The 25320-nt window shown below is 36.4% G+C and overlaps 3 long non-coding RNA genes across 3 annotated transcripts; all 3 read right to left on the reverse strand.

Moving 5' to 3' along the window:
* Window positions 1–1111: 1111 nt before the first annotated feature.
* LOC138127151 (uncharacterized) lies at window positions 1112–8371 on the reverse strand. The gene is made up of 5 exons (XR_011158118.1): window positions 7052–8371; window positions 6824–6985; window positions 2990–6774; window positions 2793–2937; window positions 1112–2556 (listed from the first exon to the last, which is right to left on the reverse strand). It is a non-coding gene; the product is annotated as an uncharacterized lncRNA (long non-coding RNA).
* A 2732-nt stretch (window positions 8372–11103) lies between these two features.
* LOC138127153 (uncharacterized) lies at window positions 11104–20963 on the reverse strand. The gene is made up of 3 exons (XR_011158120.1): window positions 19373–20963; window positions 19219–19307; window positions 11104–11490 (listed from the first exon to the last, which is right to left on the reverse strand). It is a non-coding gene; the product is annotated as an uncharacterized lncRNA (long non-coding RNA).
* LOC138127152 (uncharacterized) lies at window positions 13988–15535 on the reverse strand. Its single transcript, XR_011158119.1, has 2 exons — window positions 15086–15535; window positions 13988–15037 (listed from the first exon to the last, which is right to left on the reverse strand). It is a non-coding gene; the product is annotated as an uncharacterized lncRNA (long non-coding RNA).
* Window positions 20964–25320: the final 4357 nt, after the last annotated feature.

Consider the following 25320-nt stretch of genomic DNA (forward strand, 5'->3'; position numbering starts at 1 on the left):
ATTCAGACTTGTAACTTCAGATTTACGAAGACTAAGTTTCTTGACTCTGCCACGGTTCAATCTGGCCAGAGGACACAATACTTGGCTAGCTCGAACCTAGGGCAAGCAGCCTACTGACCTGGCCAGGAAAGATCTTTGAAGTTCGCAGAAGGTATCGTCGAAAGCACGTGATTTTTTAAAAATATTTAATGTTTATTTCACAAATCAAAGAATTTAATTTTAACAGTTCTTTTATTATGAGTAAACAAAATTCACACCTACATTATTACTACAAGTTATTGGCTTAACACTAATAAGTTATAATGAAATAAAAGTAAGTTAAAACTTTAGATTTACTCCTGGCTTCTACTCTTTCTAAGACCTCTTCTTCGGCGTCCAGTCTACGGTCACTTTCCGAAGAACCTATGTCACGAGTGTTCTTTTTAAAATTTCCACTTTCACGAAGGCGTTGTACGGTACGCGTAAAAGTTCTCGCGTCCGGGATACACCGACCGGGAAAACGTTCTTCATAGAGCCGTTTTGCACCTGCAGCATTACCTCCAGCTTCTCCATAGAGCATAATCATTGAAATTATTAATTATTGAAATAAAATTCAGCGATTGATAAGTGATTGAAAACATTTAATAGTAACAAACTAAAAAACGGGCAAAAACGAACCATGGTTGGTGAAAAAGTGCTGATGTTGTTGACCTTACAATTCATAGTGTCAACAAAAAAACACCCCACATTCATTGAATTATTTTTTTTGAAGAAACTTCACTTGTGGATCAACTACAGGTTTAAATATACAGGGTGAATTCGAAATACGTCACAATCTTATAACCCCAAGATCTTCAGGAAGAGAATAAACCGAAAATGTGGTTAAATATTTTAAATTCATAAAGTCCAGTTTAACTTAATTCCATTCCGAACGAGACACTTCTGAAAGCTCTAATAAATAATAATAGAACAAAGAAGTCACTTGTTAAATTTTCTTAAATTTGTACGTTTTATACGACCACATTTGTTGCAATAGTCATCGTACATAGTACCGGGTTATTTATTATCAATGAGTCGAAGCAGGCGATGCCCAAGTTATGAAATTTTTGCCGCTTTCATGTGAACTGTCAATTTTTGTCACTGTCATTGTCATTTTTTAGGTGAAAAGTGTGGTGATGAGAATTTTATTTATTTTTTTAAATTAACGATTGAATTGAATTGATGAGTTGTTTTGCAACCAATTCTAAAAATATTGAGTTGTTTTGCACCTAATTTAACTCCTGTGTGTGAACGGTGTGTACTTACTTATTTACATCATTTTGATGTTTTTTTATGTGGAGCGGCAACCATAAATTTTACATTCAGTTTTTACGCCTACTTGGACTACAATAATTTATAATAACCCCGTACAATTCTCATGTAACCATTATTTGCACACAATACATTGTATCCAATCAGTAGTTGATTTGGTCTTGCCATATTCCTTAAAACATTCTGTACATTCTGAATCTTTTTTTGTATCTGATTGATCAGAATGTTCCGTGGTGTGGGGGATCCACCTTTTCTTATTCGAAGTATTAGCTGCGATCGTGTGATGTCTACAAATTTCAATTTAACGTATGGGGCATCTACCCTCTTAGGGCAACTATCCCACTTTTACCATACCTTCCTACCCCTAAGTTTAAAAAATGGACTCGACTAACGTATTCCGTCTAATGCGCAACTTTATTGGTGTGTTCACTCTACTTCAATTATTAATTCTTTTTTAGTTTATCAATTTGCAAATCTAATAAGAGAAGCTGTTAACTCTTTCCGGCACAGACATTTACCTCAAAATTTAGCCCTAGCGGCACAGGAAATTTTTTCGTCTCAAATTTGGAAACTAACTATCGAATGCTGTTGGTTTCAGCCGTAAGTAAAGTAAAAAATTCAATTTTGACAAAAAAGTTTATTTGTTTTTATATTTTGAGGGTGGTACCACCATGACGCTTAGGACGATATTAGCAATATCAAATTTTGATCTATGATATGACGAGAAGCCATTTTTAGTCCTGAGACAAAGTGGCACGTTGCAAGTTGTGCACTGCCATTTGGTCCGCACTTGGTATGTCTTGGTACTACAAAGTGCACAACGTCTTCTTGTTCCCATAACTGGTTGATGATCCGTATTTTTGTAGCGAATATTTACAGGCACATGTGGTTTATGATTCGCTATACACACCATTGTCTTTCGTTTTTTTGTAGGTGTATTAGAAAGAAGAGCATTACATATACTTCTTCTGAAATCTTTCATTGTCACTTTCGGTAGGTCCAAAGAAGTGTAAATAATGTAAGAATTTACTACACAAGCATCTATAAAGTAACTGTGCTGTGCTCTCCTTACAACATCTAATTCAAACTCTTCTTCCCTCTTTTTCTTCCGGAACTCTTCCTCAACTAGTTCAGTTTTTCTTTTATAATACTGCTCTTTTGCTGCAACCAGTGGGTTTGGAACAGAAGGTCTGGGTTTTTTACTCATTGCTGTTATTGGGTGTATGTATATGAGCTCCAATTTTTTCTGCTAGCACTCGTAGACAGCTACAAATATATTTTTTGTTGTAAGTACAGGTCGCTAAATGTAGCTTGATACTTGGGAAATGGATGCGCAGTGAAATTGTGGGAAGTAGTGAGGAGAAACCCACTGTAAACGAAGCCGTTGGAGGATTTTCGGTCTTTCTTGCAACTCGGATTTTTCATTTTATCTGCGCATCTCAAGTATGAAGTTACGTTGTGCGACCTGTACCTTGGCTTTATTCATTGGAAAATATACCTACCACATTGCTCTATTTTCAGTGTTTCTTCACTGGCGGAAGCAGCTCTTTTTTCTTCGACAGTTTCGAACTGTGGTGTTTCAACCTTGGCAGTCTTCGATGGGACTATGATTACAATTGGATTTTATTCCACTGTTACTATTGTTTCCTGCAATAATTACGGTACATACACTATACGAGAGAGTAAACTTATGACTTACGTTACTTGAGATACTTTCTTCTAAATCCCTATCGCAGTCCCATGGGTTGTTAAAACCTGTTACAGTTTTCATGTTGATTATTTCTAATACAACATCTGTAACTGGATCAATGTCTGTATATTCTGATGGTCCACCTCCAGTTCTGGTGGTACTTTTCTTCTGTTTCTCTCGCTTTTGATTTGAGGTTGTCAAACTTCGTCTTGATTTGTGCCAGTGTGCGCACATTACCTGTTCTGGCATTTAATGACTCCAGAATTTGTATCCATGTTTCATTCTGATTTGAAATACATACAAAATTCCTTATTACACTGGAAATAAGGCGTATATTTCGAGTGCAAACTTACCTTTTCTTTGGAAGTGATTTTGTCTGTCGTTTTACATTCAATAACTTTTTTAAATTCGCTAATTTCTTCTAGCAATAACAATTCGTCCTCTTTTCTGTAATTATTATTGGCTTTTGGGTCACTAGCCATAATTATCGAAAAATATAAACACAAAAACCCGTAAAACCAACAATGTGGTTAACGATAAAATAACGTCTCTTTCTCACGTTGTTAACATGAAACAAAGACGCTTGGAAGTGAATCTGAAATATACATTTAAACCTGATGCTACAGTTTGACTATAGCTATTTGTGTATTAAGAGCGCAAAGTGATACATTGTCGATTGAGAGATTGTTTTTGATTTTCTCGAAATCGACAATGTACATTTGCGCTCGCAACACAAAAGATTTTTCCTACAATCGCAACTATGACTACTACATATTATTTTATTTGGACCAAATCAATGTAATACCTTCTTAAAATCAGAAACTAATTATTCACAATATTGATACAAAAAGTACAATAATTACGGTTTTTGAAGAGTAATCCATGCTCTGGAAGTGTGCATTCTGGTTCTTTTGCTGCACTTACAATTTCGGGAAAACGCTTCCTCAACAGTTTCCCTTCCTTCTACAGGCTTTTGAGCAATGTTTTTTGCAAAAACACAAAGAACACCGACACAAACTGACACAACAATTCTTTCTGTTTATTCGTTGCCACTGGTTATAATAATCACTGGACATCTGATTTCAACAAAAAATTCGAAGAGCGAGCGTTTTGTACATTTTTTCGCGCGTGAGCGACAAAGTGACAGTTCTCGGAAAAGGTCAACTTTGCGTTGTCAAATGCAAGCGCAAAGACCTACATTCTGCATCGATTGTAGGAAAAATACTTTTTCTCCCTACCGGTTAGAAATGTAGGCTGTGGATACCTCATTTGAGGTGAGAAAATTCAACTTTCTCGCTAAGGTAAGAAAGTGAATCATGAAATGTGTATGGTAAAACTGTACCAAAATACAAATGTCAAAAGTGTCAAAAGTGAAATAAGTTATTGATAAATGAAAGCCAATTCAATGAAGTAAGTTGGTAGGTCAATCATATAATCTGGAAAATAAACAGATAAGCTAGGTAGGTAGATTACTTTACCCTGTTTATATCAAATTTTCGAACAAACCTCAAATCTTCAAATGCGATGACAAGTTAATTAAACAAATAACACAGCCTACTATTCAATTCTCAAAATTTTCGTTTTAATCACGAATATAACCATCTTTTTTTACTTTTTTCAACAAAGTTGTGCCGGTAGGGAAAAAAATTGTATTCAAACCTTGTTAAGAAAGTGTCCTTGCAGACCTTAGGCACTTACAAACCTCGTCTACGACTCGGTTTATAATCTTTGCCTGCGGTCTGCAAGAAACCACTTTCTTACCTTGGTTTGAAATATACTATAACTCATATCTGGAGCTTCAGGATCATCAATGCTAATTTTTGCAACATATTTAGCTAGGTGGAGGAATCTCTCTATCGTGTAAAATCTGGAAAAAACGTAACAATAGTCTTTACACGCGAAATTATACTTGCAATATTAGTTGCCGCTTTAAAAGAATTATTTATCAAAAACAAGATTTATAGTGTGCGCAAAGCAGGTGAGATGTTTTTTTTTCAGATGATACACCGTCAAGGTCAATGCCCTTATTTTTATTCCTTTTGTAAATTTTTTATAACTACAGTTTAAAATTTGGAATGTGTTAGAAACATATACATATGCACATTAAATGTAATGTTTCAAGTACCTGTAACATTTTAAATTTATATAGTGTTTAAGAATACGTGGGAGGATTGCTTTCGAAGAAAAATTGTGGAATTCCCTATTCATTTTTGCCTAATTTAACATTTAACAAACTATCTTTTATAAGAAATTTTATTATTCAAAAAAAAACACAAGATATTTTAAGAGACTTGAACCATTTGTTTCTCTGATTGGAATCGCTTGGAAATTGAAAAAAAGGTTTCACATTCCCGTTAATAAAACACTTTGTCCATTTTGTTAAAAAACAACTTAACAGTCCCGAATTTACTTAAACTTTAGAATGAATAAGTTGTCAACTTGACGGAAGATGGCGACACATGATACACGTTTCATGGACTACTTTGCATGAACAAATTTTAGCTAAATTGAGACGGCCATAAAGAAGCGAAGCGGATATGAATGAAGTTGGTCATGATTCTATGCCCGGTGTGTATACTAGGACAATTACTACGTATACATGCAGCCATTAGTTTGGACTATGCTAGTGCGTTCTAACGTAGTCCACTTTAAGTTCACCGCATATATGCACGCTTTAGTTCGGATATAATGTTCTGGTAAAATCATGTTGCCAACTTATCACCAAAATCACTAATAAACAATCATTTTGACCTTACTTTTTGTTCTGTGCTTTTTGTCAATAAGCTCCTATGTTAGTCAATCAGTTGAAACTTTAATCAATATGGAAGAGTATTTAAATATGTGTGCCCTTTGGTTCCAACAGATAATAATAACACAACAAGCTAGACTGTTTAGAATAAACAGCATGATAAGTAAGAAGCGAACGAATACTTGACAGGTTGCAAACAAATAATATGCAGATTATGTTGGCTGCTGCGACACACCTCACAAATAATATTACCAAGACACAGAGCAATATGAAAGAAAACGAGAAGTACACATTTTTGGAAATAAATTGTTTTGAATCAGTATACTGACGAGGACTATATTGAAAGTTTTAGAATGAACAAAAGTAGTTTTGAAATATTGTACTCTAAATTGGTTCCTGCTTTGAAAAGCCATCCAACACCGGTTAGGGAACTCATATCAGTGGAAAAGAAAATTGCTGTTAGCTTATACGGGGTGTCCCAGAACCCGCGCATCAAACTTAGAGTGCGTTTTCCTTAATGGTAATGAAGGTAAAAAACGTTTAGAAAAATATGCAGGGTGCAACAGCTTTTTAGCTATGAATTAATCAAATTGACGAATAGAGCTCGATCTAATTTTCCCTTTACGAGAAAATTGAGTTCCTTCTCTCAATTGCCAAGCAACGTGTAATTCGTATGAATAATAAAGTCATTTTCAATATTCATCTAGTCGACTTGTCGGAACAGACGTCAAAAGAGACAGTTACTTTTGAAATAACCCACAAACAACTGCTGCACATGCAAATTTGGTGGAAATGTGGTAACTGTATTTCCAAAAGAAGGCATATCAGGAGGGCGATGCAAAAGAATGCTTATATTTTGAAAAAAGGTCTGCGTAATCGTCTGCAGCAGTCTGGCATTTTCCTCCCTCTCTGCTCTCAACATATTTTCTTCCCATTCTCGCTGGCGCTCCATTTCACTGCGGAAGATTTCTGTTTGTTGTGATGCCAATGTTTCATGAATGGTCACTCACTCATAAATGTCTTCATACTTGACGTATAAGTTCTACTAAAATCAATGTTTATCACTTGTAAACAACTCTTCAGACAATACATACTCTTCCTTTTGTTGCTGAAAGTACCCGACGAAGTTGAGGGAGTTTCATCACCGTGAACAGCCGAAGTTGAGCTTGAATGTCTATCACTGCTTTCAGTCTCAACATTTAGATTCTCCACGGCGGCATTGTCTTGGTCTACATCCATGCTGCTATTGATATTTTCTGTAAATTAAAAAAAACAACAATAATTTATACTTCCAGAACGTATAACTGATTCAAAATATTTACCAGTCAACTCCTGCGATTCCACCCCAAAAGATGTGGAGGCAACTGCGACGGGACGTCGGACAGCAGCTTTTCGAGCAGGTTCCAATGAGGGCACTCATTTCGACTCGCCGCCGAAGCCAGGTTCTGGCGCTTCACTTGATAATAAACACTTTTGAGGTGCTTCCGCTTTATTCGAATTTGTTCCGCACTTTTAATGAATCCTCTTTTTTTAAATTCTTCTTCCACGAGTTTAAAAATGTGCCCATTTCGATGGCGTTTTCCATCCAGAATTCGCAAGATTTTTTTGTCTCGCATAATATTTAACATGAAGTCGATCTGCACTTCACCCCAGTTCTGTCTCCGTTTCTTCTGCGAGGGAACGTCGGTATTCATATTAAAATTGCCCACGAAGTATCAACAAAACAACAACTATAATAATACAGCACACGTGACGCTATTAATTCTAACCTCAAATTTCACAACAGTAACTTTATCTTGCGTTTTTTTTTAGTAAAGGTTGGTAGCACTTTTGCCCATTCGAGCTAAGCTGTGTACATGCTATTTAGATTCGAACTAACACGTCTAGCTCACGTCTGTAGCTCGAGCTAAAGCTTGTCCGGACCAATGTGATAGTTCGGATTAAAGAGCGTATACATGAACGAACTTACTGGGTCGGATTCATTTGGTCCGCACTAACAGCTACATGTATACGTAGTAATTAACTATGGTGATTTTAAATAAATAAAGTGGCATGTACTATGGCGGCCAATAAATTTAGGCCGGCCTGTCATTGGCTTGACATCAAAATGTGAAGCTAGCATTATGTTCAACTAACCCCATTTTCGATTTTTGTCATTCTTGTCATCGTGACAGCGATAATCAAAATTAAAATTGGGAAAAGAAGCGTGCACCAGAGAGAAGTGCTTCTACAAATCAGTTATGCTAGTGCGTCATGATCTGTAAAGTACGAAAAGAGCGAAGGAAACGCCAAACAGCTTGAAACCCTTCAGTTTGACAAACTGACACATCAGTCATAATGACAATAAATGGTCGCTTGCATTGACTTTTTTGAAATGTCAGAAATTTGCCGGCCTAAATTTATTGTCCGCCATAGTAAGTGATCTAAAAACAATGAAATACCGAGCGATCATTTAAAAAATAAATCGAGTTTGCTTTGGAGCCTATGCTATAGCCTGGGTTGCCATAGGTAACACGCCGACTCGATTTATTTTTTAATTGATCGCACCGTATTTTTGTGACGGATTTTTGCTTTTGTTTAAACACAATTTTTTGCTGTGGTCATCGGAATCAAAGCTTGAACTCATTTTCGCATCGTCGATCAAATTAATTTAGAACATTAAATTACTGACTCTATACAATAATAAACATCAGTATCAAGAAACAAAACAGAATAAAATTGAAACAAATTAACATTATTTTGAAACCTAAATTGGGCTTGAAATACTATTACGCAATTGCCATGTCATGCAATTAAATTCCGTTGATTTCCTACATTGGCATTGGTTTGATTCCCCAAAACTGTTCTAATTCACTACGACGCGCATGACGTCACACGCCATCTTGTTTTGTGGTAGGTCAGGAGCTTGGTTTCCAAACAATAAGTAGCAATTGCTTGTTCTCGAGTAAATTGAGGTGTGCTTAAAAAGGGGGGTATGTTGACCACTACACCTGGAGGCATAGAGTCTTGAATTAAAAACCCTTTGTCCGCTAATATTAAAATAGGGGTCTACACAAACAATTAAGTAAATCACGTGTCTGAATCAGCGAAAAGATTATATTTTGTCGTTAAAAATTTAATGTAAAATTTGAAGGTATTTGAGCAGTTACCTTTTGAAACAATTGATGATTAATTGCCAAGCAAGATTTTGTACACCCTTTAAAATCTGTCAAAATTGGGCACGCTTTATTAGAAACCTCAAATTGTGAAAATTTATTGAAAATCCTCAAAAAATAGACTACAGCAGCATAAATTTCAATATTGTTGAAAAAGGAAAAAAAAAATGCCTATGGAGAGTCGTAAGAACTGCAATTATACAGTTCGTTTTCTCGTGGAACATTATCCAAATGTAGGCTTTACAAAATGTAAGGTTAAGAAAATCGTCAATTTATTTGAAGACACAGGAAGCGTACGTGAACTAAATTACCTTGCTAAAATATCCCGATCGTGATTTAGTCCTTTATGGAAGAATTAAAGCATCCAGTGTAATAAATTACGTCCAAATGTTGTCTTTAACTTTGTAAGTGTTTGTAAGGTTAGCAAGATAAACGTCAATTATGTCACCTGCGCTTCTGTGAAAATGGATGACCAAAATTCTGCAAAATTGCGCATTTGTTTCATACGCGTCTACGTTTTTGCATTTGCAGCTACGTTTAACACAGTTTTTTTGCTTTTTTCTTGCAAACCAGACGTTTTTCAATTGATTCAACATTTTAAAAAGGTATGTAAAAATTACGTTTTTAAGACTTGGGTGATTGCATTAATGGGATTTTAACTTAACCGTCTAAAATATCTGCATTTTAAATTTCATAAAAATCGGCTGGAAAATAACTGAGTTATTAGGCCCGAAAGTCTTAGCTAAGACACCCTGTATATTTAACGAAAAAATGACACAAATAAGAAAAAAATATAACAAGATAAAATTCTGTAAATCCTGCAAAAAATTAAAAGCTAAAAACAAAATTCTAAAAATTCAACAAGACAAAAAACAAAATAACATTCACCCATCATTTCACTATCTTGAGAATGTGAGGAAGGTTTTTGATCAAAACATTTGCAAACCGCGGTCGATGTTGTAGCCTGATGACATGAACTTTTAAAATTCGAGTTACCATAGCGCGCAGTTCAAATTATCGGACACGGATGTCTCAATACACTACAATTCAAATACCTATTTACTTTTTTTTATAACTGGCTACTTAAATAATTAACTAAGTAAACAATATATTTTTTTTTTTATTAAAAATGTTCAATACATTTTAGACAAATATAAAAATTAAATAAAAAATAAATAAATCATCTTCTTCAACGTCACTTTGTGATTGTGCTGAAGTACAAGTAGAAGAAGCTTTTTTCTTGTATAGCTGATTTGTTGTCGTTCTATTAAGCATATCTTGCTTAACTACAAAATTGACACAGCTGCCTGACATCTTCACACATTGTTTGCTCAACAATGTCCCATTTATTGTTTCAGTAATTAGTTTATTTCTTGATTTGGTCTTGATAGCGTTGCAAATATTAAAAACTCGTTCGCAACCAGCATTCGAATGGGGAAGACAAAGAATATTTATTACAAATAAGGCTAAATCCCAAAAAACCGAAGTATTGTTTTCATTTTTCAAATGGTAACATTATCCATTCCATGACATTTAAAGGATCTGTTGTTGCCACTTCCACAGCTTACCGAATTCAAAACAAGGTTGCCAGTCACTACAGTAGGCTGCTTTGTAAATTCTTCATAATTCAAAAGGACAGTTTCTGTTTCCACAATCTCGCCTAAGTAAGCATCCGGAAATATTTCATGGATTAGATTTTCGTATGCATTCGCGTTGTTTTGCGACAATGTTGCTTCTTTTTCACCTTCAGAATCTGAGGAAATATAGTACCTTTCGCTTTTTGCTCTTTTGTTGGACTTTATGGCGTTATTATTGTTCACTTTGCTTTTAGTTTTTGTTGTCCCTTTTGCCTCTTCCGAACCTGAGAAACTATTAGAATACTCATTTCGTTTGTTTCCTCTGTCACAATTTCCTGCAGAACCATCAGCTGGAGAAGACTGTTCATTTTCATAGGCACCACTTGTTACTGTAGCAGGAATATTTCTCTCAACTTTTTTGCTTCCAAGATAAAAACGCAACCGAGTAAATCCAGTAGTGTTAAACATGTCTCGAACATTAAATTTTTTATCAAGTGTATTTCTTTGAAAATCAAAAAGGTCACATTCTATATCAACGAGTTTCCCATGTCTGGAAATTATAGCGCGAAATGTGATCAACGCGAGTGTGTTCTCCTGTTAGTCTCTATTTACGAGGTATTTACTCGTATATGCGATGGAATGGTCGAAAGAAAATACGAGTTAAAAAAATTTTTTTTTTTTTTTGTAATAATTTATTTAAAATGCAACAAGGACAACTGAAAACAACAATATTTCTTAACATAAAAATGATATTATATAATTGCTAATGGGCCATGATCATCAATGGCTCGCAACTTCCTCTTAATGTTCCTCGTTGTCTTAGTACTGCAACGTACTTTTGTTCGCATAGAGCCCTTCCATTAATACTTTTTTTAAATGTAAATCCAATTACTTGCATTAAGGGGAAGAATACGCCAAATGTAGTGTTCCACACAACATCCGGTATCCCATATAAAATTTGTCTACGTCGTGTCGGTTTGAAAAACATCTTGTGGGTGATGCGCTTGGGTGATTGAGTACACGTGCACCCTGCAACATGATAGAGATTCGAGTATGGGGGCAAAAGATCAGACCTTGTAGAACTTATATCAATTAATTGTACTGTAGTTTCAATTTGGTTGTAGGTCGTAAAATTTTATTGGATATTATGAGCGATTAACGGGCACAATGGTTGGGTTTGAAAAGGTTGGGAAGCGGCGCGTGCCGTTTGCCGTACAATGCAAATATACCACATGTACAATACAACCCTGCTTAAAATATTACCTGCTAGTGGTAAACTAGGATTTATAAGCCCCGCAAGATCTTTAACTTAAAGTACCATACAATTTTACGACCTACAACCAAATTGAAACTACAGCAAGTATATCGATAGATTTTATTTAGAGTCAAAAATAAATTAGACATTTTTTAATTAAGAAAGTATTTCGCCAGATCGAACTTCTGAAACTCCTTTCCGCAACATCTCGGAGGTAGAGTACTAGGCGTTTTTTTTTTTTAAATGTGGTGTCCACCGTAGGCCTAATCCACGATTTTTTTAATGACAAGTCACCTCGTTGTATCAACGCAGCCAAAAGATGTTCAAAATAGAAACATTTTAATTTTGGTAGCATCGTTTGGGCGAAAAAGTCTGAGTCTAGTTCAATTTTTTCAAAAATCATTCCCTTCGGTTTCCATATTACAAAATAACATAAAAATCGGTTTGTTATTAAAAGCTGTCCGTGAACTTGGAAGTAATATGCATGAGTCCGTTTCAACTTCAAATTGCCGTTTTCCAGTTTGGCAAATTTGATTTTTTTTGTTTAGCTTACTCAGGTGTTAACTCTCTTGCTGTGTACGAGCATTTGATTTCAATAAGCCCATAATTCCCATTCATTCTATCTGAACTTGCCGCTAAATATGGATGTTGTTTGGTAATAAAGAAACAACAATCTTTAATTTGGTCACTGTTAATATCTGCAAAAATATGTTTGCATAAAAATATGACACTTGTTGGCACATTACCTATTGTAGATGTAAGAACTTACTTTATGGCCCTCTGAACCCATTTATCTCATTATCAATTCCATATTTTGTAAATATATTTCCAGAAAAGCTGGGTACTAAAAATTCTTTTGCAAAATTGGAGCGATTCATTGAAGCTCGCATGTTGCAGACCGCCCAAAATTAAAAGCTGTCAATCCAACGCTTCTTTGTTCATACCATGCGGAAGAATCTCTGCGTTCTAGTTGACTCTTCGATGTTTTTTATTTGATCACGATTCAATTTCTGCATATCCTCTGGGTCAATTTCTGCATCCACAATTTGGGCATCAGGGCCATAGTGAATATCGCTTTCTTTTGACATCATATTAAATGTTAACTTCTTTTGTATCTATATTTTCGTTTTCGCTCCTGAAGCTTGGAAAACTTTTTGGTGTAAATTCAAACACTTTTACCTGTGATATTTTTATGAACAGCGGCGAAGAAATTGCTACCAGAGTTATTTGAAATTGCCGCAGCATTGAATTCATTATGTAAGACTGGATTTTTGCCCAAGGGCGTTATCCCTCAATATTTGATAATTAACCGATCAGACTCATCGGTACACATTAAATTAGACAATCTCAGCTACAGTCATACGATAATCTACAATCGGACTCACCTCCACCTCATTCAGTCATTCAAAGGGTAAAGCACAGGTCCGGACTCGGGTTTGCTCAATGGGACGGTACAAACATGTAAATGATAAACACCTGACACATCTGTCGCGGATCAAGGTCATACAGTGACTCACCCGGGGGATTCCTCCCCCTAGCCCGATCATGATGAGGGGCTCGAACCACGGGCGTCGTCTTCAGAGCGCTACGTTCCGGGATTGCGTTGGATGTTCTAGTAGTACCTGTAACAGCCCCGTGTGCAGTTTGGGATGCACGGCCCGCCCGCGGTCTCCACAGAAGAAGACCGCCACGGCCAGCGTGTGAGCCTACAACCCACTTCCATACGATACTGTGCTCCCTCAGTACAGGAGAGCCGGGGTTACCTCCCAACCGTTAATCAAGCACGTATGATCTGTTACATTTGGTTGTCACCACTGGCCGTCTCGACAAGACGCGCCCAGTCAACGGCCGAGCCGTGTCATGAGCCAAAGATGCCTCACCCGGACATCCGGTGCTCAGGAATTATACCATGGTATCTGCCAGAGGTTTTAGCGCATTGGTGGTACTGACATCATAGCCCAGGTTGCCCAAACCTGCTATCACCCAGTTACCGACACACCTGGTAACTGTATCACCGGCTAGCACAAGCCTAATTCACTGCACCACTCCCGGGTCACAGACTATTCACCTGCCGTCACTCTCGTACTCGTACCTTGGACAGCCCGTCGGTTCCAGCTGCCAAAGCTACACTGCAGGGATGCGATTGAACGGTAAAAACTTGTACTGAAATGTAGGGACATTTTGTACTAAATTCTAGGTGATTGTACTGAAAACCTGAACACCTTAAAATTAACCAAACTCGGGAGCGGGATTTTTAAAATAGATATAAAATACAAAAAAAAAAAAAATTTACTCAAGGACTCAACAAAACAGAAAAAAATATTAACATAAAATATAAAAATACATATGTTGTGTATTTATATTTATAGAAATTCTTGATGCAGTCAGTTAGAGCTTAAATGATTTCTTTGGCAAAATCAGACCACTCTTACTATTTTCTTTAACTGATAAAATATGAGATATTGTTACAATATTTAACCTATTTCGCAATTTGGTTTTATTTAATGTCAGTTGGGAAAACACTCTTTCTGCCGCAGCTGAGGAATGTGGAAGAGAAAGAATGCATTTTACAACTTCCATCAGACTGCTAAACATTGACTGGCCCAACTCATTTTTTGTTTCAGCAACCCTTTGCCAAAATACAGTTACATCCATATCTTTAAAATGTTCTAATGCTTTAGTTTCGCTAACTAACTGCCATTCTAAGTTTACTTTATCAACGTCTACGTTTAAGTAAGGAAATAAATACGTAAATTTAGATATAGATAAGATGTCCCCAGATAGGGCGTTTTTGGGAGTAAAGTTGCTAGCATAAACTAAAAATTCATCTGTCATGTTGAACCGTTTTTTTATTTGTACACACAATTCACTGTAAAAATTTAAACAATGAATTTTGAAATTATGTAAATCAGTTTTACTTACAGTGTTTACAGTTTGTGGATTTTTCAAGAAACTATCAACTTTACCTCCAAAATACAGATCATCAATACCAAGATAATTCTGGGGACTAAGTACATTAATATTTTCTAAAGAAGTTTTATCGATAACTTCCTTTTTAACAAAACATTTTAGAATACTCTTATACAAAAACTTGATTCTTTCGAGTAATATTGGCGTTTTTGGTTTTTCGCTTTGAAATTCAATATTTAAATTGTTAATTAATTTTAAATTATATGCTAAAAATTCCAAATATAACTTATAAATGGGATTTCTCAAAGCACTGGAAATTGTCTTGGCCAGTGGAAGTTTTTCTTCTTTTGCAGCTTCGTCAAAATATGAATTCAGTGAATCCCAGTGAATCAAAATTCTGTCACATACGGCCTACAAATATGAATATAAGATTATGTCAGTTAAAACTGATATCGTTACCTGTAATGATAACCACCTAGTTTGACTGGGGTACAACATTTTTGACGGTTTTTCCTCACAAAATATTTGGCATTCCTTTAATTCACTACTTCTCTTCGAACTATGTGAGAAATAGGAGTAAATGTCTCTGCAAAACTGCTCTACTGTTGAAGGTAGCTTTTTACAGGAATTTGAAGCACATAGGTGCAAAGAGTGACAGCTACATCCATTTACTACGATATGAGGGCATATTGCTCTAAACCTTTGCTTCACACCCTTCACATCTCCCATCATAACACTGGCATTATCTGCCCCTAAACCGATAACATTGGCAAATGGAATTTTGTTGGTGTTCAATAACAGCCTCACTGCGTTAAATAAACCATCAGATGTGGCATCATGAACTTCGATTAAATCGACGAAATGATCTTTTACAATTTTTTCAGATTCTTCAAAAAATCTGGCCACAACTACCAAACTCCTCCTTGTAGCTATGTCGGTGGTTTCATCTATGATTAAGGAGAATTTCTCCTTCCTCAGTTTTTCAAAGATTAATTCTTTTGAAAAGGGTCCGAGCACTTGAGTTACTAAATTAGTAGTTTTGTCTCTTTGCATTTTTAAATTTTGTATTACTTCGTCTCTTTGAGTAACTTTCTTTAATAAATCTATTAAATTGTTTGCAAGGGCAAAAGGTAAATTATTGTCGCATAAAAAAGTCGCTATAAGGAGTTCAACTTCTCGAATTCTTTCAGCTAGACACACCTTTGGATCTTTTTTTATAGTTGCATCAATTTTTGGGGTGCTTTTTGCTGAATTATATTTTTTTATGTGTACAGCAGAATTTGCATGCCTTTTTATATGAAATCCGGCTCCCTTAATTATAACATTACATATCTTGCAAAAACTTGTATTGTCTTTTTCAATTAGGAAATCATATTTTTCTTGCCACTCTTGTCTAAATTTCTGATGGAATATTTTCCTTTTTTTGGCAACAGGTTGACCTGAGGTATCATTACTTAAATTATCTACCTGTTCAGATTCGTTGTTGTATGTTAATGTGCCCGAACTCGAAGGTAAAGAATCTATGTCAGGATCGACTTCCCTTATTGTTTTATTAGAAGTATGGCTAGTGATTGTTGAACAAACAACTGTTGAATTAACAGTGTTTGCATTTATATTGCATGCATCCGTACGCGTACACACCGATACAGAAGACGCAGATGCCGTAGTAAAGGTAACTGTATTGGTTGTGCTGGTTTTATCCTTAGCAATACGGATAACAAACCTAAAATATATTTTTTTTTGTAAAACCTTATCTAATTCTGAATTATACATTACCTATCCATTATCAGGCAGTTAAATAATAATTGCACTGACCCACTGACTTATAAAAGTTCAAAACACCACTTCGTCACAGAATAAAATAATAGAAAACACAAAAGTCACAAAACTACAAAAGGGTAGAAAGGTTACTCTGAACTGAAAATCACAGAACGAAGAACAACCAGTCACAGTGAAACACTTTTAAAATTTAAAAATAAAAATAATTGTAAATGCGCGCCGGGCGCAGGCAGTTTACGAGCCGAGTACGCAGGGTACACTTCCAGAGGTGCGTTCCGAAATTTGTTCTTTGCCTAGACGATATTTCATCTCGCTCACTAACTTGTAGTGCGCATATGTTTTACTCTTTTTAACATCCAGAACATCACTCGAGCAGGGTAATTGAACGCACCCCTGTTAAGCCGACCCAGCATTGAGCAATGTACTTGAATGTATCCCAGCAACATCTGTGAACCACATGGGCACAAGCCACAAGCACAAGGCTGATGTTCTGAATCTGAAGGTCATGGAATGCCGTTTTTATTATATATCAAAGGTGCCGACAAAAAGACCCTTCTGGTCAATGTCAACGGGACCATTTAAAAGCGCTACTTGTAAAACTCATGAAATTGTTCATTTAACAATTTTTTTGGCATATTGTGGAAATTGTACTAAATTTGGCAAAGAGGTACTGACGTACTAAAAATTTGTTAATTGTACTAGATCTAGTACGATTGTACTAACTATCGCATCCTTGCTACACTGTCCCCGTCTCGCCTGTGGGACCGTAAAAATCACCCCCGAGTAAAGGACCTTTCAGAACATAATTTATGAGCCACATGTTTGGGTGGAAGAGGTAGTTTTTCTGTTGCGTTTTTAAAATTCTCTTACACTTCTAATTAAACGTGACTCTGAAATTCAAGCACACATTAAAAAAATTGGGGGTGTTTTCACTGGGTTATCAAAGACTATTCAGAACGATTTAATAGAATGTGTTGCTGATTTTGTTAGAATTAAAATACGCGAGGAAATAACATCTGCTGTGTTTTTTGCTATTCAAGCGGATGATACAACGGATATTCTCGAAAAATCTCAATGTGCGCTGTCCATACGGTTTGTGAACAAACTAAGTCAAATAAAGGAGAGGTTTTTAGGATTTTTTGATGTCAGTGAAGACAGAACTGCCGATGCTCTATATACTCTTATTACAAATGTTTTGGCGCCATATGAATTTAAGAGCAAATTGGTGGCCCAGTGTTACGATGGGGCAAGTGTTATGGCTGGATCTTTGAACGGGTTACAAATGAAAATTAAAGGTGATGCTCCGAAAGCACTTTTTACTCATTGCTGTGCTCATCGTTTGAATTTAGTATTGCAGAACGGTTCAAAATGCATTCGAAATTGTCGTATATTTTTCGCCACCTTAACATCTATTCCTGCCTTCTTCAACCAGTCTGCTAAACGAACATTTGTTTTGGATTCAGTTATTGGCAAGAGAATTCCGAAAAGTTGTGAAACTCGGTGGGCTTCAAGGTCAAAAATAATACATATCGTTGATTCAGAGTGGAATAATTTAATAAGCATATTTTCACGAATATTTGATGATCAAAGTTCTGGAGCAGAATCAATAAATGGTGCCCGAGGCTATTTAAAACATTTTCAAAATTTTGAATTTGCTTTTCTTACCGGTGTCTATAATGAAATTTTCAACATTACTGATGTGCTTTTTTCTATTTTACAACGTAAATGCTTAGATATAAATTATTGCCAACAAGAAATCGAAAATGCTTTAATGAGAATTAAAAAATTAAGAAATGAGGAAAATTTTATTGTTTTTTATCAAAAAGCACAGTCCAAATTATCATCAGTTATAGAACAGAACCCACCTAAGAGAATGAAAGTATCCAATAACAATATGGACCAGACCACTGTATGTAAAGCGCTATATTTTGAAATTCTTGATAATATTATAGTGCAAATAGAAGTTCGTTTCAAAGACTTGGCAGACTTAAAATATTTTGCTCTGGCTGAAATTTCAAAGTTTTGCAAATAATTTTCCTCATCATTTAATAAATATTTTGTTTACACAGTACTCCTCTATATTTGACAAACAGAAATTAATTAACGAGTTAAGTGTAATTTATAACGATACACAATTTGAAAATTTAAAGGTTGTAGAGATATTGCAATCATTTACTCAAAATGAACTAATCGAAATATTTTCTGAAGCCTATAAGTTATTTGTTTTGATCGCTACGATTCCAGCTACTACAGCTAGTGTTGAGCGAAATTTTTCTTGCCCAAAGAGAATAAAAAGTTACAGCAGAAGTTCCATGACTCACTTCACTTTCTTTACTTTCAATTGAAAAAGAACTACTCTGCGAGCTTTACAAAAATGAAACTTTTTATGATGACATAATTCAAATTTTCTCTACAATTAAAGACAGGCGCATTAACTTAATATATAAAAAATAATCTGTCGACTGACATCTTTAAACAGGAGATTTGTTATTATTTTATTTTTTATTATTTTATTTACTGTTTTTTATTCGTATAAGTATTTTGTTTAATAGAAATTTTAAGAATTTTAAGTTTTCAAGAATTTATTTTAGTTATTAAGTGAGAATAGGGCTATTGGCGAATCACTCACTAAAAAAAATGATAACGCGCCGCGGTAATACCTCAAACTTAGGGTGGTGTGGAAATTTACCTTGCCGGAAAAATAAGTCAAAAAAGCAACGAAAGAAAATACATCTTATTCCGTTCTCTATTTATCACCAATAGATTATAAGTACTTAGTTTATACCTAGATTTTATAATATTTTGTCGCCTACCTTACTTATCCAGGCACGAGCCGCCACTGCGTCCACAACCCATCGGGAGCAGAATTTCATCCATGATGCCATTATCCCCTAAAATGAATCTGAATATTTATTGAAAATGTTTAATTTCAAGGGCAGAGTACTAAATATTATCATTTTTACTTACCACATCTCGTATCCTCCTTTCTTTGAATATGAACCCTTTTGCCATCAATAAACTTGGCTAAAATAGAATTATTATTGACAATTTTAAGCAGACTGAATCCCGCTGAACAAATATCATCCAACAACCCTCACTCGGTCATACTAGAGATCACACTCCTTTATGCAGTAGTCGGTTCGTTTACATTACAAAAGTAATCTGAGCAGTTGCGACGCTCTCCAAAAACATGTCGGGGGCTGTTTGCAATGTCCTTCTGCAGTTCCGATATCTTTACCTTTCTGGTACGTCTATCTCAATGTAATTAATTACTGCACAACTGATTGCAACTCTCAAACGCAAAATATTGGCTTTTAAGCATTTTCTGGCACCAACAGCTACCAGATTACCCTTGGAGCTAAATCTTTTATTTAAGAAGTCTCGCAACCTTGTGCAGTAGTTCCGAAGAAGATGATTCTTACATTCTATTTTTTCAGTCACATTGCTATAAGGTCTGCACTCCAGCAGTTTTTTATGCACACTGCTGTCGCCGTCAGCAATTAAAAACTTGCCATTCCAATTTTTGAAACAGGCGTGAACGTTTTATTTTGCAATTTTTAGAAAGAATTGAAAATTTTGAAAATAGTGGTTAAGCCTTACGTATTTTTTAAAATTTATGCTTTATAATTAAATTGAGTCTCTTCAGATACATACAAACAAAATTTTGAAAAGGCCATATTTGACGAATTTTTACATTATTGGGAACTTTTCAACATTTACTCCTGGAGAGTTAGCTCTGGCCGTTGGGGCTGTTTGGATTGTTTTTTGTTAGACAAACACAAATAGCAGACTTTCGACATGATTCAGCACAGAAAAATAGTGAAATCAGTCAGAACAATCCCAAAATGAAAGGAACCTGCAGTGAGTTATCCTGTCCTTTTCAGTTAATTTAGGTGTCCTGGGAGGTACTTAAATGCCTCGTTATTTTCTTTTGAGTGAAAATTAATCGTATGGTGAGTCTCAAATGAGACGGGTGTAACAATTTTAGCACCTCACACCAAAATTTCCATTCAAAAATTTCCACTGTACAAATGATTTTGCAGTTCACATGTCTCTACTATCTATTACAGTTTGCTTGTTAAGAAGAAATGTGCACGAAACATTCTTCTGTTTGTTTTCTATTAAATCTTGCACTGAGGTAAGGTGATAAGGATGAAACTTATTAGCCTTCAGAATTCTTGGTAGAAGACTGATTTATTCCTACTTGACGAACTAAAACTGTTTGAACTGACATGAGGATTTTGTTCCACAGCTTGAATTATTTGTATTTCATTTGCTGGATTTGTCGAGGGCCTAGGTTTGGCCTTTTTTGCTTTAGGACAGCTTTCACGCAATCTTGCTTCTAACTTACGAAAAATTTTATCCGTTGGGCTCTTCGATTAGGGTATCTTTGAGCATACAGGTTTGCTGCTGCTACAGCGTTCAGACGGGACGCTTCTTCTCGGTACCGGTCATATCTGTAAGTTTAAAATGATTTTCACAAACCACACTAGTCTTGTTAACGCGCCAGTTTTCTAGTTCCAAAATCCGCATCCTTTCTTGCATTCTAATCTTCTTCGATGTGTGAACGATTAATCACTGTTGGGTGGTGATATTAGCCGTTCAAATGATATAGTCGTCTTTGTATAACTACTTAAAAACTTTATTGTATGACAAAATGTTGATGTACAAGTGTTAAGTACCAAGGATAGTGGTAGACTCTGGTTTTTACCGCTATATCTCGACTTAAATAAGGGTGGGTGATTTCACCCCTCTCACAAAGAAAGTAGGCAGGACTACCTGCTACAGTACCTCTTTCTAACAATAACATTCAAAATTACATTATTTTGTACATATACCGCCCCCCTTGAAGGCACGGACTTCAAAAATATTGGAATTAGCAAAGATCGAACATGGTTATTAGAAAAAGGATTGTTACATAATAAACATGACAAAAAACATTAAAAAATACAAACATTGAAGTCAATTGTAAAAAAAGGGTTAATGCATAATTATAACAAATATTTACACGATACAAACATAGTCTATTCATTCGCTGGCAGAACGCACACCTTTCGCGTGGCTCTTTTGAAGATGCCATTGACAGTCTTTACGGACACTACGCGCACAACACCGTCACTTCCGGGATGAAGTTCTACGATGCGTCCCAATTTCCATTGTAGTGGCGGCGTGTTGTCCTCAACTAGAATCACCATGGAACCAACTTCCAAGGCGGGGGTAGACGGTCTGGAACCGGAACCACGGAGCTGCTTGGAACGATTGATGTTTTGAACAAGGTACTCCCTTTGCCAGCGGTGCCAAAAGTGCTGCCTCATCTGTTCCACTCTTTGCCATTGCGTCAATCGGTTGATCCTCGTCGTCGTAAGATCTCTTTCGCTTATAGAAGTTAATGGCTCTCCGATGAGGAAGTGACCAGGGGTTATGGGATTAAGGTCATTAGGATCGTTACTCAAGGGACACAAAGGTCTGGAGTTTAGGACTGCTTCAATTCTTGTTAACAGGGTATACAATTCTTCGTAGGAGAGCACGACTTCTCCAATTGTTCTCTTTAAATGACCTTTAATGGATTTTACGTTTATTTCCCAAATACCGCCCATGTGCGGGGATCTGGGGGGAATGAAATGCCACGAGATACCCTTATTAGCCAGATTTTCTGTAATTTGACTAAATGAAGCTGACTTTAGAAATGTTCTTAGTTCCAGTAATTCTCTATTGGCGCCAACGAAATTTGTAGCATTGTCCGAATAAAGATGGTACACATGACCACGTCTTGATATGAAGCGTTTTAGCGCATTCAAAAAGGTTTGAGTCGTTAAGTCACCAACTAGTTCTAAATGAACGGCTTTAGTTGAAAAACAGACAAAGACGCAAATATATGCCCTCACAGTACGCTTACTGCGACCACGACATTCCTTGATGTAAATAGGCCCGGCATAATCTACGCCACTGATTGAAAATGGTCTGGTTGGTTCGACACGGGATTTGGGCAAATTACCCATAATAGGATACATAACGCTTGGTTTGACTTTAAAACATTGCAAACACTGGTGCAAAATCTTGCGTACCACACTGCGTGGAGAAATTATCCAAAAATTTTGACGTAACGCGGCTAAAGTTCCCTGAACACCAGCGTGCAGTTGCTCAATGTGCACGTGTTTGACTAATGCCTTAATCAAATGGTGATCGTTTGGTAGCACGATGGGATGTTTGACATCGTAAGTTAAGGATGAGTTTTGCAACCTACCTCCCGCGCGAATTAAATTATCATTCTTGTCGAGAAAAATATTTAAGCACAGTAAACGTGATTTCTTGTTAATCGGTTTGTTTTGTTTAAGGCAAGCTAATTCATCGTTGAATGCAACTTCTTGAATTAAACGCATGATGGCCTTCATGGAATCTTTTAATTCTTCACATGTTAAAGAACTAGAGATTTGCCTTTGGTTTGGCTTCCTACAATTGTTGATGAACCGTAATACCCATGACATTACGCGTTCAGTTTTTTTGTAATTTGAAAATTTTGTAAGAAGCGGTAGTTGTCTTTCGCGAGAATGAATATTGGTCAGAGTGACAGTTCGCCGTTCTGGAATTTCAATATCCGAAAGATTTACGTTAGATACGGGCCAAGTGTCGTTGTTTTCTGACAGCCAATCAGGACCGTTCCACCACAGTTTATTAGTTTTGAGTTGACCAGGTAAAGCACCTCGGCTTAGTACATCCGCAGGGTTACTTTCGCTTTTGACATGATACCAATCTTTCGCATCCGTTAGCGTTTGAATTTCGGAAACTCGATTTCCTACAAATGTTTGTAAGTTTGAAGATGTAGCGTTTATCCATGCCAGAACGACTGTGGAATCTGTCCAGAGAAATTGCTGATCAATTTTGACATTTATCGTTCGTAAAACTGTATTAAATAATCGCGACAACGTTAAGGCGGCACACAGCTCCAAGCGTGGTAACGTAACAGCGCGAAGAGGAGCCACACGAGATTTAGCGCAAATTAAGTGAACTTGATGATTGCCACTATGATCAGTTGTTCTTAGATAGACAGCAGCGCCATATGCGATTTGTGATGCGTCACCAAAACCATGTAGTTGCACCTGTACGGGGCTTGATTTTATTATGTTTCTGGGAATTTCGATTTCGTTTAAGTGAGCGAGTTCTTGCAAGATCTTAACCCATGCACAATAAATAGTTTCAGGTAATAGATCGTCCCATCCAATTTTCAAACTCCAGCACCGTTGAAGGATTATTTTTGCTTTTACTACTACTGGCGCCACAAGACCCAATGGATCGAATACCTGGGCAGTTTTAGACAGGATTTCGCGTTTTGTTAGTCTTTTCGGAATGTCGCGCTGTTTTACCTGATAGCGTAACGAATCGTGATTAGGATTCCAAAAAAGCCCTAACGTTTTAGTGTAAGCATCCTTATCGAAACTGACGTTGAGATTAGGCTCGTGACTATCTGGAATTAATGCAGGATGATTGGCGGCCCATTTACGTAATAAGAAACCACCATGAGCTAAAATTTGAATTATTTGATCTCGTAAAGTGATTAGGTTTTCAAGTGAGTCTCCTCCCGTCAGAAGATCGTCTACGTAAAAATCCTGTTGAATTGCTTTAGCGGCTTCCGGGTACTGATTTACGTTTTGAAGAGCTAGTTCTTTAAGACATCTTGTTGCTAGAAAACTGGCCGGTTTTGTACCGTAGGTTAGAGTGGTTAATCTATACGTTTTTAGCGGATCTTCGGTGTTCTCGCGCCAAACAATTCGTTGATAGTCACTGTGATCGGGATGTATTTCTATCATACGGTACATTTTAGCTATGTCCCCGTTTACGACGTATTTAAAAGTTCTGAATCTCAACAAAATTGCAAAAAGCTCTGGCTGGATTGTAGGTCCTGCCATAAGATTGTCATTTAGACTTAATGCATCAGCTGAGCGAAATGACGCGTTAAAAACAACTCTTAACTTGGTCGATGTAGAATCCTTGAGTACCGCGTGATGGGGCAAATATGTACAGTTCGGTTTATTTAATTCGCAACCCGGAACTTCCTCCATGTGACCCAAAGAGATGTAATCCCGCATGAATTGCACATAATCTGATTTTAGTGTAGGCCTTTTGTTTAGGTTTCGTTCCAGATTGTTAAAAAACTTTACAGCACTATCGCGGTTTGACTTGAGAATTGGAGGATCATTTTTTAATGGCAGTTTAACAAGAAACTTTCCGTTTGTTTGTCTGCACGTATTTTGAATAAAATGTTGCTCGCACATAATCTCTTCATTTGAAAAGCATTTTTGTTCGGAAGGGTTGCTGCATTGTTCTAGTTCGAAGAATTTCTGCACCTGGTTCTCTAAAATGTCGGTTACCGACGTTAGAGAAAGCGAGCAGGTGCTTGAGCTATTGTTATTGTTCATATTTAGTGACCCACCCGCAATGAAACCTAAATGGGTATTTTGCAGCATTAGTTTGTTATGGTTCTTCAGTGTTATTTCCTTGCGGTCTTGACATAAAAGGTTCCAAAACAAATCAGCCCCGATAAGTAAGTCTACTGGTGCAGTTTCTAAGAATTTCGGATCGGCTAGCTGTAATTCCTTTGGAATATTTATTGCAGACATGTTTATGGTCACCAGGGGAAGATTTTCGGTTATTTTTTCCAGAACAAAACAACTTAAGTTCGCCGAAAACTTATTGTACTGAGACTTGATGTTTACCTGGACGGCCTGTTTGATGTTCGTCGAAATTTGACCAATTCCGCCAACGGTTATATTTACGGCTTTCTGCTGTAGACGTAATTTTTTGGAAAATGATGACGTAATATAACTGTTCATGGACCCTGCATCCAGGAGAGCTCTACATTTATGTGACTTATTATTACGATCTTCTATGAGAACGATCGCGGTTGATAACAAAATAAT

The sequence above is a fragment of the Tenebrio molitor genome, chromosome 3 (genome assembly GCF_963966145.1).
Source record: "Tenebrio molitor chromosome 3, icTenMoli1.1, whole genome shotgun sequence".
Lineage (NCBI taxonomy): Eukaryota > Metazoa > Arthropoda > Insecta > Coleoptera > Tenebrionidae > Tenebrio > Tenebrio molitor.